This window comes from Coffea eugenioides, unplaced genomic scaffold (assembly GCF_003713205.1).
Source record: "Coffea eugenioides isolate CCC68of unplaced genomic scaffold, Ceug_1.0 ScVebR1_1088;HRSCAF=1885, whole genome shotgun sequence".
Lineage (NCBI taxonomy): Eukaryota > Viridiplantae > Streptophyta > Magnoliopsida > Gentianales > Rubiaceae > Coffea > Coffea eugenioides.
Genome location: NW_020861463.1, coordinates 38686 through 49463, shown reverse-complemented (window position 1 = coordinate 49463; position 10778 = coordinate 38686). Strand labels below are relative to the sequence as shown.

Below are 10778 nucleotides of genomic sequence, written 5' to 3'. Positions count from 1 at the left end.
AGTACAACTTTCTCATCTCAAAAACAATAACGAAAAAAAAAATTAAAAATATTTGATGAATCCAAGCTTTAAGAATGTTCTTGCACTTTTTGTTAAGCTACTATGTACACACAGATTTGGGGCAGGAACAATTGCAGGAAGCAACCGTTCTGAAAGGTTGATGGCTAAGATTTGGTTAAAAAAAAATGTGAGATTCAAATTTCATCTTGTACATCGTTTTTCATACAATGCATGTGACCCACAAAATTTTATTCTATAGTTACGCATTGTGCAAAATAAATTACATCGTATGCAAATTGAGTTACAACTTGTGCAAAACGCACAAAATCGGTTCAGACGGTTTTTCTATTGACTGTTGTTGCCCCAAATTCATGTACCCACACCTACAATGTATTTTTGTCTACCATACATGTTTGTCTTTCTGCTCAAAAAAGCATTGCAAATGTATGCAAAAAATTAAAGAGGGTCAAGGAATATCATTAGCATTCTCTAAAACAGACGTTTTAGAATACGTGACAAGAAGAACAAAGGAGAAATTTAAGATTAATTTAGGCATGCGCAGGGGATTAATGCCATAGACTTCATATTGTTGAAGAACAGGCAAATGATATTTGCACTTCAGAAAATGTTACAGATACTCTACTTTTCTTTTTTACTTAATGAAATAAAACAAAAACCCATTAAACATTCTAAAAGACAAATTGCCCCTCTGTGTATTGGCCAATAACTTCTGTCTCTTCAATTCACTTAGATTTTCATACTCTTAAATTAGTCTTAAATTATTGTATAACTAATAATAAAGAAAGCTCTTGGTAAGGATGATTTTAAAAATGTCGTGTTTATATAAGTTCTTGAATAAAGGAATAGATTTTGTGGTATGGAGTTTGTATTATTTTTGAGTTTGTTTATTATTTTTAGGTGAATTTTACGACTTTAAACATTGTTAATTTTTTTTTTTAAAAAAAAAAGAGTTAAAAAATTAATATTTTATAGTCAACCCTGTAAAGATCTCAATAAAAGTAATGCAAAATGATCATTAAAATTAGGCCTTGAGGTTAATTTTGGCATTTAAATTATTAGAAAATCTAGATTATGGATGTAATGTCATTTTTAACGGTAATAAACAATGGTCAAGTGCCTGAAGGTTCTTACAGCGTGCCGGTGAATAGTGATTCAACACTTTGAGCAAACCGGCTAGTCTTACGTTAGCAGCATTATTAAACATTATCTTGATTATGCTACATTTCGACTGGCGTAATGGATTCCTGCTGTCTCCACATCGACAGAAAACGAGTTAATCATTTTAATCATGGAAGACACATTAATTGAACAACTTTTCTGGGGCTCAGTTTAAATCCTGAGCCATAGGCTTTAGAACTTGTACATTGCAAAAGCTATAAATAGATGTTTACAGTGTTAATTGTTCGTTCTGCGAACCAAATCCAATTAAAAATGTGCAAAAAGGAACGTTTGGTAAGATTTGATATTCCAAGTGGGAGACTGATTGTCACAACAATTACACGTTTGATTTCTTATGATGTTTACAGCGTTAATTATTGTCCTGTGAACCAAATCCAATTAAAAATGTGTAAAAAGCTCGCTTGGTAAGATTTGATGTTCCAAGTGGGAGACTGATTGTCAGAACAATTACATGTTGGATTTCTTATGGTGCTAAACTAAAACCTGTTTGATAATCAAATTCAATATTTAAATTTAATGGGATCAGATTTTAATATGTTCAGATACGCTCGATAATTAATTGTGAAATATTTAAATTAATTAATTGACACTGAATTTTTTAAACAAAACTCGTTTCACAAAATAAATGATAAGTTATTCACTTACCACTTAATGTGATATACATTCAAATATAATATTTTACACTTCATATTTCAATATTTAGACCTCAGTTTGATAATATTAAATGCATCCCAAGTGTTTAGAGCTGCTGGTTCGCAGCTGAACTATCTCAATTTGTTTAAGATTAAGAATAGAGGTGGAGCTACAGGTGGTGCCAACAGGGTAGCCGCCCTAAGTTTTGGCTAGTCCCCCTTCAATCTCTTAGAAACTTTGATAGTTTTAAGTTATAGCTACTCATAGCCTCTTGGGTTGGTTCGGATGGTTTCGGAGTAGCTTAATTAGGTTTCGAAATCGTGTGTTCGAGTCACTTCTCTATCCCTTGTATCTCCTTAGGGCGCGGAGTGTATAGACATAAAGAGATTAGTCTGACAAAATTGGGATATTTCCTGTATTGAAAAAAAAAAAGTTATAGCTACTCATGGAGATGGAGTTTTTTTTCTTTTTTCTTTTTTACCTCTCTTTCCTTTCTCACATGCTTGCCACTCCCGACTGCTAGATTCACAAATCAAACGCCGAATTTGAAAGTTAAAAAAATTCTAAAACCTCTCTCTTCACCACCGGATCAACTCCAATGGTTAATATGGAGGAAGATTATTAGTTCAAACAAATTGTAATGCAAAATGATATAAACTGTCACCTAAACGACAGCCTACTGAATCAAACGGAAAAAATTATAGCATACATGAGTTTTTAATAGGGTTATGCTTCTGTAGATGTTGAGTTCTCGGAAATCCCCCAAAAGAGAGAGAGAGAGAGAGGAGATGTCATCTCATGACCTGCCATAAACTCCTGAGGACATCTGGTCTCCCTAATGGCAAAGTGCAAATGTCAAATTGACTTGATGCGAGAAATGACTCCGCAGCAATAATAACAGGTAACAGCATTACAAAATGAGTCCGCACAGAGCAATGCTAACAGGTAACAGCGGCACACAGCGACTAGGGCAATTACGTGTCTTCAACCAGTTGGGCACTAAACCATGCAAAAACAGAGGGTGGATGATGAACCAATAATGTTGAACCCAGCTTGAATTTCTTGATGATAAGTGAATACAGCCATTAGGGCAATTACGTGCCTTCAGCAAGTTGGGCCACTGAATCATGCAAAAACGGAAGATGATGTACTAATTATTACAAGCTTGAATTTCCAGATGATAACGATAAGTGATAACATCTCATTATGCATTACCATGAAAATCCATCAAAGCATGAATTAAACATCATTTGGTAGGTCTTTGGGCCTAACTTACAATTTTCTTTATTTTTTGCTGTCTTTCAATATACTGTCCATTTTCAATATGGGTTCAGCCAATGAATGTTCGAGTAAATGGTTTAAGCAGTCCATTGACTTTTCGAGGTGATCAACCTGTTATTTTACCTGTAACTAGTTTTTTTTTTTCCTAACACTACTGTTCAACCCCTCTGATTTTGTTCCTGTTCGCTTATTGGGAGCCAGTGCAAGCGTACAAAGTCATGTTGCACTAAAAGAAATTGATTGTTTGGGATGCGGGCAACATTGCAAGAAAAAGCCTTCAAATTTATCCCAATCACATGCACATTCTCCCCGCCGTCTCGATTGTGCTTGCATTATTGCGTAGGGGTGCAGCTGAAAATTGAAGGCTGCTTCCTTTCGATAGAGCTTTAGATGATCATCAGTCCAAGGTCCACACTGCTAATGGAGACTAATCGATTTCATCTTAAACAGCCCGAAGGGAACTTGGGGATTGTAGCTGTACTTTTAGATGCTAATAATATGCTTTGTGAAAAGCAAACATCTCTCAGACATATACTACGAGGTATTTGAGAACAAATAAGAAATAACTTTATCATGGCCTGGCACTTAACTCTGCTTGTGTTTGCTTCAGATTGTTCAACTGAAAAGTCCTGCCTTACCAAAATCTACAATTTTGGGGATCATATGTATATCCGGAAATACATAAGTTGCTTTCTGATGGCTCGAACAATCGTACTGAGAATTTTGGTGAATATACAGTAGCCCTCTTGCACCAACCATTTTGCACATATATACTTTTTGTACCTTTTTTTTTTTTTTTTGGGTGTGTTTTACGTAAGTATATGTGGTGAAATGATGCACACTCACCAATTCAGGATAACCTTGTACCAATTGAACCCATTATTATTAGCCCTTTCACATTTACACACGTTTTCTGAATTTTCCTTTTTTGTACTATTCAGCTTGGCAGGTAGAAGGTATCCGATGCGTAATCCAAATCATCGAGTAAGAGAATTTGGTAATGGGAATTAAAACCCGTAGGATTACCAAATAGAATTTGGTAAAACTGCGAGTTAGGGCTTGGTGAGAGTAATTTTTAAGGATATCCAACCCATTGTCATCTCCAATGTAAGAGATGTTTGAAACAAGTTTTATTAGTTGAATTGAAAATTTTTGCACATTTTTCTGCAGATTAAAACTGGAAATTTTGATTGAGGCCAGGTCCATTGTCGTGTCTTTATAAGTCAATGCGAGTCTTCCTCAGAGAATCTTCCAAAATTGCCTAACGACAAGGAAAAATCTACATTTAGAAATGATGAACCTTAAAGTGGATGAGAATGCTGGAAAAGACAGGATGTTTTCTCCAATAATCTTAAATGATTTATAATGAGAATAATATGGAAACCAAAAGTGTCAGATTTGAATTCCGTATGAAGAAAAAAATGATAAATTCCATCAAAAGTATTATTTTTTATGGGAAAAAAGAAAAGAAAAGAAAAGAAAAGGACTTGACATACCATAGCCACTTGCATTCTTAGGCTTAATAGCAACATCTTCTCAAAGTATTATTGTGATTAGGACAACATTGATTTTCCATATTTGAACACGATTCATGAAATTAAACTTGTTCCACTTACCATTAGAAATGTAAACATTGCGTATTCACATCTTCATCAACAGCTTCAAAGCTCAAGAGAAGACAAAAGCATGTATTGTATACAAATACAAATGGTCGCTAGACCATTGGTGTAATAGTATTTTGAAATAACATTTATTTTGGTGAGAAAGAAAAAAGAAAAATTGCTAAGCAAAGAGACTGGAAATCTATTGCCCAGGTTCATAGCCTTGCAAGTTGCAATGAGAAATATATAGATGCCCGGTTTCTTCCTCTACCTCGGAGACAATTCAGTAATTGATGCTTCATTTACAGGTCCTTCATCAGCCTCCAATTGCTCTTTCCGCCAGCCCTCTGTCCCGCTAGACACAAAAAATGCAGGTCGAGAAGGTGTTGGCATGGTGTGAGAAGAGCTATACCGTGGCCATGTTAGGTCTTTCCTCAGCGTCTTCTTGAGCACAGAGTAAGCCAATATGGATACGCCGGATGACTTCTTCTCTGGCACAAAGGTTTGCTATATTAGGATCCACCAAAGCTAGTGGTGTTCCATTCATCCATTGCTTCCAAGCCTTCAAGTTAGATCAATAAAGTTTGTGGCAATCTCAAATTAGATATTATTGTCGATTTAATGTGAAGACTAATCCAAAAATGAGTACACTGAGCCTCCAATTTTATGATATTTATTACTATCACTTACATAGCTTAGAAGTCCATCAGCATTATTTGATTGGTTGAAGCTGCTGTTCTTCTGTCCACTTACAATTTCGAGGACTAAAACACCAAAACTGAACACATCAGATTTTACAGAGAAATGGCCGTGCAACACATACTCAGGAGGCATGTAACCGCTGCAAACCAGAACCACAAATATGACCGGTTAGGGTATAAATTAACTAACTATCATATATAAGAGTAAATGACGTGACCATATATAAAAGCGTCAAATATACTAGATGATTATATGCATGATTTTCTACAAACATAATTACTACAAGATTAGGGTGAAGTATTCACAATGTCCCGGCAATTTTACTTGTAGATCCTTTAGTCTGATCCACTGCAAAAAGCCTTGCCATGCCAAAATCTGCTATCTTTGGATTCATATTTGCATCTAGTAAGACGTTGCTAGCTTTTAGATCACGATGGATAATTCTAAGGCGAGAGTCTTCGTGTAGATAAAGAAGTCCTCTTGCTATTCCTTCGATGATCTTGTGTCGTGTCGACCAATCCAATGTCTGTTGCTTTTCTGTGCCTATGTTATCACGAAGACCAAAAAAGGAAAAAAACTTGCCTGTTAATCTCATGAACTATGACAATGCTTTCCACAAGATGACTGTCTTTCATCTCGCTTTGATGTTTTAAGGGAGTATTTCTTCATATTGTGGTCATTTAATCAAAGAGAAGGGAAAAAAAAAAAAAAGTAAAAGGAGAAAAAGAGAAAGACAGAAGCACGGATTAAAACAGACCAAAAAGAAAGCAGTCAAGACTTCTGTTTGGAACAAGTTCATAGATAAGAGCCTTTTCTTCTCCTTGCAGACAATAGCCCAGCACTCGAACCAGGTTCCTGTGTTGAAGCTTTGCGACCAGTAGAATTTCATTTTTAAATTCATCTGCACCTTGAGTCGAACTTCTAGATAGCCTCTTCACAGCTATCTCTTGTCCATTAGGAAGAGTACCCTTAGAATGTATGACAGGAAAAGAATTGTAAAAACAATTTACCTATTCGAATGTGCCTTGAGAATTCAGTAAAGACCAATATATAAGCATTCTTGCAATGAATCACCGAATATTCTGGTACCTTGTAAACTGATCCGAATCCACCTTCTCCAATCCTGTTATCACTATCGAAGTTGTTTGTTGCAGCCTGAATATCACTTAGTTTATAGTGTAATGGTTCTATGGTTGAGATATCAATCCCATCTAGATATGGAAAAGAAGATAGAGTCAATTAAGAAGGAAATGTAAGTATATATAGAAGTGATTTTATTCATTCTATTTTGGGTTATTTATAACTTATTCCCTTAAGATATACCTTGATTATCACTTTACTCCCCAGCCTTTATCTTTATTCTTTCTTACTTAACCCTCTAAGATACAAAAAATACCTCTCTATTACGTTGGGTTTTTTTTTTTTTGGTCTCTCTTCTCTTTTCTAATCTAAATTAATTTTCTTTTTTCAAAATTTTTTTAAGAAAATAAAAAAATTTCTCTAACAAAAAATTTAGGATGTTCATTGTCTAATTTACAAAATTGAAGAAATTATATATACATTTTTGCAAATCAATTTCATCTATTCTCCAACTTAAAAAATTCTAAAAAAAAAGTGCATTCTATTTCCTTGTAATTAGGAATTCAAATCAATTATCCATCTTTATAATTGCACGTTTACATGTCAATTATTGGACATTTATTTTGCTATTTTTTCACTAATGCATTTTTTGTTATTAGGAGTTTTTAAAAGTATATTATTAGTGTATTCCTTAATATATGTACTAATTTCATGTGAAACTATATCACCACCAATTAGAGTAATCAAAACCAAATCACATGTTAAAATTTATTGTTTGAAGGAAGTAAAAAAATTAAAAATAATAATTTAGCATAATAAAGGTGTATTTTTGTCTCATAGGGGTTTAAATAATAAAAAAATAAAGGTTAGGGGATAAAGCAAGAATCAAGATACACCTTAGGGGATAAATTGTAATTAATGCTTATATTTTCCATCCTTAAAATTACCAGCATTTTTTACTATGGTTTTGTATCTCTTCCTTGATCTACTTGCTACGAAGCAGCAGACCAAGATGAACAGCACACTGGCAATAAGGAATGCTGCAACAATACCGACTATGATCCGAGTTGAGATTTGCCGCTTTTTTCCTGCATTCACAAAAGGTGATTAATTAGCTAGAGTTGTGCAGTTATTGTAGGCAATTTAAATTCATGAATCACGACGGAACGTTCCAGTTGACGACGGGTGGTTTTATTTGGATAGTATCGGATTTAGTCGCAGACTCTGAAACAGAAGCTAACCTTTACTGCTTGCTGGAGGAGGACTGGAAGGAGGAGGCAGAGGCGGACTTGGTGGTGCAGGGGCAGAGATATTGTAATAGCGTCAGTTCTCAAATCTAATATTACAGCTAGGCAAGAGAATTCTAGCTCCCAGGCGACTGAGGCAGCAACTAGGCAGAACAGAAATAGAATCTCTAAGGCATGAATGGCAATCTGCACCGGAAAGATCTGGCGTGCACTGTCCAAGTGCACATAAACTCTGAAAACTGAAAATTCGGCTTCCTGAACAGCAAAATACTTGCCTGAATCAAGAATTGAGGCCCTTCTTGCTATCTCATCCATCGTGCTCAATAATACCTGATTAAACCGATCAGTGTCACTGACATTGAGGAGGCATACTGAGTTATCACCACACTCACATCCAACCTGGAGAAGATGGATTCACTCGAATAACGTAACAAGCACCTGTCATACCAAAAAATGGCAGTCTTTTGATCCGGGCATAGCTCTAGCGCTTCCCTACAGGCCCTGCTCACGCATCTCTGGCACACATCACTGCTAACATCGCCTCGACATAGAAAGAGGCCGTAGGCTGTGTTAGAGATGTCTTGTGGGACGCCGCCGGAAGTCGAATTATAGAAGCCGTTAGCAGCCCTTGAGGCATTTGAAGATAGAGTGGTAAGGAGGAAATTTAGGTTGGATTGGTACGTACTGTTAGCAGCAATAATGAGATCAGTGTTATCACATCTTTTATCAAGAATCTGATCGGGGTTACTATTATCTTGTGCTCTAGTCGTAACAATAAATAAACAAAGCACGCAACACAAATACAATAAATTTTTAGACAACATGAAGGCCGACATCTTTTCTTTTTTATGATAATAAAAGGAACTATATATTGAAAAAACTTTAAGTTATAGGTACAAAACGAGAGAATGTGACATCTTATGCGGCGGTACCGTCGAATTTGCACTTCCAGGAGGCCTTCAGGTGTTCATCATGAATACCTGCCAGATCAGAAAAAGTGTGGTGAGGCCACTGGTACTGTACTTATGGGCTACAAAAGGTTGTGGCTTAGAAGTTTCATTTTCCAAACCCCAAAATGGACTGCCACTTAATTAGCTGTCAAAAGGCGTGGAATTCTAGAATTAGAACAGCTAATGGTTGAATGCTTTGTTCGACGTATATTTTTGCCAGACTTTTAGTTTTTATGGAAAAAACTCAATTTGAGCATTGTACTTGTTTTAGAATGGCAATTTCATTTTGAGTATGCGTGTGATAAGTCTATACTGGAACTTTTAATTTGTAGCTGTGGTTTATCTCGGTAGTAAGTCTAATTTCCTTCCTAGAACTCGTTGAATTTATCAGGGAAGAGTACCTGAAAACTTATTGAATCTCTCTAGAGGGAGTACCTAGAAATTATTAGACTCACCAAAAGGAGTGTATGAAAACCATTGGACCCTCATATTGAATTAATATTAGGCTGAATTGGATTTTGGACTATCTACATTATAATTTTCAAATAACTTGAATTCCAATTTTGCCAATCTTTGGTTATTTACGCAATAGTGATTTTCAGGGTTTATTCCAAAATCATGATTTAATTTGAAGGTAAATTAGTATAAAGATTATGGATTTTTAGTGAATAGTTAATATAGCTTTTTTATGTCCAATTTACCATTCAAATAACGAATAATATTTCCATTTTTTATTAAAAATTCAATTAATATCCCTTATATTGACATAGTTATACTATATACAATAGATGGCCCTTAACCTCAATTTTAATTTGAACTTCAAGTTTTGCATATATAACCCTGCTAGTGTATACACTATTGAAAAGATTAATTTTTCAAATAATTATACACCCTCATCTATTGCCTGCATATTTTTTATTAGAATTTCAATTTTTTTTTAAGAAAGGGTGAATGTTAATATAACTTTCTAAAGTAGACCAACGTCTCTATTCAGCCCCAAAAACAAGCAATGTCCCAATTAAGTTGTTTCAAAGAAGCCATTTTATCAATTCATGTTTGGTCCATGACATTCGACGGAGCTTTAGTAGTAAATTGAAAATTTGGAGTAATTAGCCTATCGCCTAGGCGAAAAGGAATAAAGTAATTGTTTATGTAATTTGAAAGAGGTTTGCTACTTTTTAAAAATCTTCCACACTTAATTCAAGGAGAACATCTTATCTTTTTTAACTCATTTGGGTAGGAGGTTAATTGTTTTAGAGTCCCTTAAACATTTATCAGATTTAATTATAACAATTTTGAATTAAGAAAATGGCTTATTGGGAGTGCAGATTCAATTAGAACTTATTCATCATCAGGTGCTAAGCAACACTTTAATCTATTTTGGAAGGTTAAACAAAAAATTTGATCGGTCAAAAGATTAACATTTAGTTTTTTTTTTCTTAACTTTTCACAGATTTTTTAACATATCATCCAACTATCTTTTAATCTCACACATAAACATTCAAATAATTGTCGTTCAGTTATTATGTTCTTAAATCTTCTCAGACAGATTAAGATTTTTTTTTTTAGGATTAATCTTTTCTACACTGTCAGCGTTGGATGAATGACAATTATATAAAATTTAAATTTGAAATTTAATTTTTGCACATATGTCATGAATCTAACGGTAATAGTGTATGCACTATCAGTGTATATAAGATTTTCTCTTTTCTTTTAATCAGTGAAAAGTTTTAAATCCAAAATTTCACACTTAGAATAATAACTTCTCCTTTATCACTCGATTCAACCCCTCCCCCTCAGGCAAGTTAAGACTTGAGACGGGAAATTCAAACAGTGGGCCACCCTTAATTCCTCCAAGTCAATCCATGTCTGCACTGGAATTCCTTTAAAGTGTAAAAATTTTCAAAGAGTTAGATACGTGAAAGCATAGAATTGTACAAATTCTCAATAGATGGAACTTATTCACCTAACTCTATATGTCACCACCACGACAGTAATGAACATGAATATGATTAAGGTTCACCATTTGGATAGCGAATTATTTACACAAATTTATTACTTGCATCATAAACACATATTTTTAA

General features: G+C 34.5%; 1 pseudogene; it reads right to left on the bottom strand.

Moving 5' to 3' along the window:
- Positions 1–4982: 4982 nt before the first annotated feature.
- On the bottom strand, positions 4983–8580 carry LOC113754825 (annotated as a pseudogene).
- Between the last annotated feature and the right edge of the window lie 2198 nt (positions 8581–10778).